Source organism: Scyliorhinus canicula, chromosome 24, assembly GCF_902713615.1.
Source record: "Scyliorhinus canicula chromosome 24, sScyCan1.1, whole genome shotgun sequence".
In the NCBI taxonomy this organism is placed as follows: domain Eukaryota; kingdom Metazoa; phylum Chordata; class Chondrichthyes; order Carcharhiniformes; family Scyliorhinidae; genus Scyliorhinus; species Scyliorhinus canicula.
Window position 1 is genome coordinate 26,147,670 of NC_052169.1, and position 4,748 is coordinate 26,152,417.

Below are 4,748 nucleotides of genomic sequence, written 5' to 3' on the forward strand. Positions count from 1 at the left end.
TGGCGGAGGAGCTGTGGCTGCCGGGGTGACCAGGATCAGGGATGTGCCGGGTGGCGGAGGAGCTGTGGCTGCCGGACTGACCAGGATCAGGGATGTGCCGGGAGGCGGAGGAGCTGTGGCTGCCGGGGTGACCGGGATCAGGGATGTGCCGGGTGGAGGAGGAGCTGTGGCTGCCGGGATGACCAGGATCAGGATGTGCCGGGTGGAGAAGGAGCTGTGGCTGCCGGACTGACCAGGATAAGGGATGTGCCGGGTGGAGGAGGAGCTGTGGCTATCGGGATGACCAGGATCAGGGATGTGCCGGGTGGAGGAGGAGCTGTGGCTGCCGGGGTGACCGGGATCAGGGATGTGCCGGGTGGAGGAGGAGCTGTGGCTGCCGGACTGACCAGGATCAGGGATGTGCCGGGTGGAGGAGGAGCTGTGGCTGCCGGACTGACCAGGATCAGGGATGTGCCGGGTGGAGGAGGAGCTGTGGCTATCGGGGTGACCAGGATCAGGGATGTGCCGGGAGGCGGAGGAGCTGTGGCTGCCGGACTGACCAGGATCAGGGATGTGCCGGGTGGAGGAGGAGCTGTGGCTGCCGGGGTGACCGGGATCAGGGATGTGCCGGGTGGAGGAGGAGCTGTGCTGCCGGGGTGACCAGGATCAGGGATGTGCCGGGTGGAGGAGGAGCTGTGGCTGCCGGGGTGACCGGGATCAGGGATGTGCCGGGTGGAGGAGGAGCTGTGGCTGCCGGACTGACCAGGATCAGGGATGTGCCGGGTGGAGGAGGAGCTGTGGCTGCCGGGGTGACCGGGATCAGGGATGTGCCGGGTGGAGGAGGAGCTGTGGCTGCCGGACTGACCAGGATCAGGGATGTGCCGGGTGGAGGAGGAGCTGTGGCTGCCGGACTGACCAGGATCAGGGATGTGCCGGGTGGAGGAGGAGCTGTGGCTGCCGGGGTGACCAGGATCAGGGATGTGCCGGGTGGCGGAGGAGCTGTGGCTGCCGGACTGACCAGGATAAGGGATGTGCCGGGTGGAGGAGGAGCTGTGGCAGCCGGGGTGACCAGGATCAGGGATGTGCCGGGTGGAGGAGGAGCTGTGGCTGCCGGACTGACCAGGATCAGGGATGTGCCGGGTGGCGGAGGAGCTGTGGCTATCGGGGTGACCAGGATCAGGGATGTGCCGGGTGGAGGAGGAGCTGTGGCTATCGGGATGACCAGGATCAGGGATGTGCCGGGTGGAGAAGGAGCTGTGGCTGCCGGACTGACCAGGATAAGGGATGTGCCGGGTGGAGGAGGAGCTGTGGCTGCCGGACTGACCAGGATCAGGGATGTGCCGGGTGGAGGAGGAGCTGTGGCTGCTGGGGTGACCAGGATTAGGGATGTGCCGGGTGGAGGAGGAGCTGTGGCTGCCGGGGTGACCAGGATCATGGATGTGCCGGGTGGAGGAGGAGCTGTGGTTGCCGGGGTGACCAGGATCAGGGATGTGCCGGGCGGAGGAGGAGCTGTGGCTGCCGGGTTGACCAGGATCAGGGATGTTCCGGGTGGCGGAGGAGCTGTGGCTGCCGGGGTGACCAGGATCAGGGATGTGCCGGGTGGAGGAGGAGCTGTGGCAGCCGGGGTGACCAGGATAAGGGATGTGCCGGGTGGCGGAGGAGGGGGCTGGATGACGCCCCACGAGTTAGCACAACGCGGTGGTCGTCCGGCTTGCGGCCACAATGCCATCTGAGACCACAGAACGGTTGTGTTCGGACCCAATGGCACTCGTGGGCGGAATGATGCACAGGTGTGCGGTGTATACCGTCTGGGCGAAAACTTGCTGGGACAGAATTCCACATTGGCCCAGGCCCCGAAACCTCCCTCGGGAGCTGGTGCCCCACGATCCTAGCCGCCTCGTGGAAATACCCTCCGTGCCTTTTCACATTGCACAGACAGGTTTCATATACGGTCTGCTGCTGCACACCCTTCACCTCCTTACCCTCACCCAGACATGCCATGACGTGCCTTGTTGCCGTCTGGCGGCGGAGGTCCCCACTGGAGGTCCTCCATGGAGAAATCCTCCCCCTCAATCTTGGGGACCTGGGGTGGAGGGTGTTGCATGCAGCAGTGCCGTACAATCACCGATTGCACCGGTTCACGGACTCCCAGGAAGCCGATCATTTTTGCAGTCTTGTGGAGTCCGTGGACCATGTCTATGTATATGTATTATAGGCTGCAACCCCTTTTTAGTTTTTTGTCAAATGTTGAAGAGCCACATGCTCCTGATCCACGGGCACCTGGTGCGGAGAGGGGCGGGAAAGGCGGAGGACCTACTTGTGAACCTGCTCCTGGGCCTGGCAAAGCACGCCATTTATAGGTCCAGACAACGGGCGACCAAGCGGGTCGTCTGACCAAACATCTTGCCCCTCTTCCGTGGCCGGCTGTCCCTAGAAAGGGAGCATGTGGTATCCATGGGCCCCATTGAGGCCTTCTGTGCCTGGTGGGCACAGCAGGGGTTGGGGTGCTTTAGTGACCCCTTCAATTGCACTCCCATTTGATAGTTTTAAGTTTCCGTTGATCTTTGCTAGTTCGGGCAGTGGCCCTAACAGGGGTGACCCTTTTTCCCTCAGTTTGTTTCCTTTCTTCTGTTTTATCGGTTGATGTCAAAAGAATTACCAATCCACCTACCCTGCACATCTTTGGGTTGTGGGGGTTGAGACCCACGCATGCAGACACGGGGAGAATACAACACAGAACATAGAACAGTCCAGCACAGTACAGGCCCTTCAGCCCTCGATGATGTGCCGACCATTTATCCTAATTTAAGATCAACCTAACCTTCAATTTACTGCTGTCTATGTGCCTGTCTAAGAGTCGATTAAATGTCCCTAATGACTCTGACTCCACCACCTCTGCTGGCAGCGCATTCCACACACCCACCACTCTCTGTGTAAGGAACCGACCTCTGACATCTCCTCTGATATCTTCCTCCAATCACCTTAAAATTATGTCCCCTCGTGACAGCCATTTCCACCCTGGGGAAAAGTCTCTGGCTATCCACTCTATCCGTGCCCCTCATCACCTTGTCCACCTCTATCAAGTCACCTCTCTGCCTTCTCACTCCAGTGAGAAAGGCCCTAGCTCTCTCAACCTTTCTACACAAGACATGCCCTCCAGTCCAGGCAGCATCCTGGTAAATCTCCTCTGTACCCTCTCCAAAGCATCCGCATCCTTCCTATAATGAGGCGACCAGAACTGGACACAATATTCCAAGTGTGGTCTAACTAGGGTTTTATAAAGCTGCAGCAAAACCTCGCGGCTCTGAAACTCAATCCCCCTGTTAATGAAAGCCAACGTCTTCTGTCATGTGCGAGAACCTTTAAGAACTTGATGTTTAAGCAATGTACCTTTAAGAAATGGAGCAGCTCATATTACTGAAGTGATGTCAGAGGGTGGGGGGAGCTGAGCTGAGCTCACTTCTGCTTTTGGTTTCAGGTTTGAGGAGAAAGCTGGGAGTGTTTGTGTGTTTTGCAAAAAGCTGCAAGAAGAAACCAGAGAACTGGTCTGTTGATGTCTGAAAATCCAAAGACTATAAGTATATTGAATTTAACCTCATGTCTGTTGTTAAAGGTGAAGTCTTTTGGAGGTTTGAAGGAACATTTTGATTGATTATTTTGTGTTGTATTATTTTTGGGGTTATCTTTGAAGTAAGGGGTGTCAAGGGATCCAATGTTTATTTAAAAGGTTAAGTTGAATTCATGGAATAAACATTGTTTTGTGTTCAAAAACCCACGTGTCCATAATTGTAATACCACACCTGGAGACCAAGCCGTGTGCTTCAAAAGCAACAATACGTTAAAGGGAGAGGTTGGTTGAACTCCATGATACATTTTGGGGTTCTGGAAATACCGCTCCCATAACACTTCTTAACAAACCTATCAACCTGGGTGGCAAATTTGAGGTATCGATGTATGTGGACCCCAAGATTCCCCTGTTCCTCCACACTTCCAAGAATCCTGCCTTTAACCCTGTATTCAGCATTCAAATTCAACCTTCCAAAATGAATCACTTCACATTTATCAAGGTTGAACTCCATTTGCCACTTCTCAGCCCAGCTCTACATCCTGTCAATGTCCTGTTGTAACCTGCAACAGCCCTCAACACTATCTACAACTCCCCCAACCTTTGTGCGATCGTCAAACTTACTAACCCACCCTTCCACTTCCTCATCCAAGTCATTTATAAAAACCACAAAGAGCAGAGGTCCCAGAACAGATCCTTGTGGGACACCACTGGTCACCGACCTCCAGGCGGAATACTTTCAATCCACTACCACTCGTTGTCTTCTTCCGGCCATCCAATTCTGTATCCAGACAGCCACGTTTCCCTGTATCCCATGCCCCCTAACTTTCTGAATGAGCCTACCATGGGGAACCTTATCAAACCTCCAGCAGAGGGCAATAGAGCGGAGCTACTGATTGGCTGTTCCAGGGGAATTTGCATACGTGCAAGGGGCTGTTTAGCACTGGGCTCAATCACTGGCTTTGAAAGCAGACCAAGGCAGGCCCGCAGCACGGTTCAATTCCCGTACCAGCCTCCCCGATCAGGCGCCGGAATGTGGTGACTAGGGGCTTTTCACAGTAATTTCATTTGAAGCCTACTTGTGACAATAAGCGATTTTCATTTCATTTCAAATGCCTTACTGAAATCCATATACACCACATCCACTGCCCGACCTTCATCAATGTGTCTCGTCACATCCTCAAAGATTCAATGAGGCTTGTGA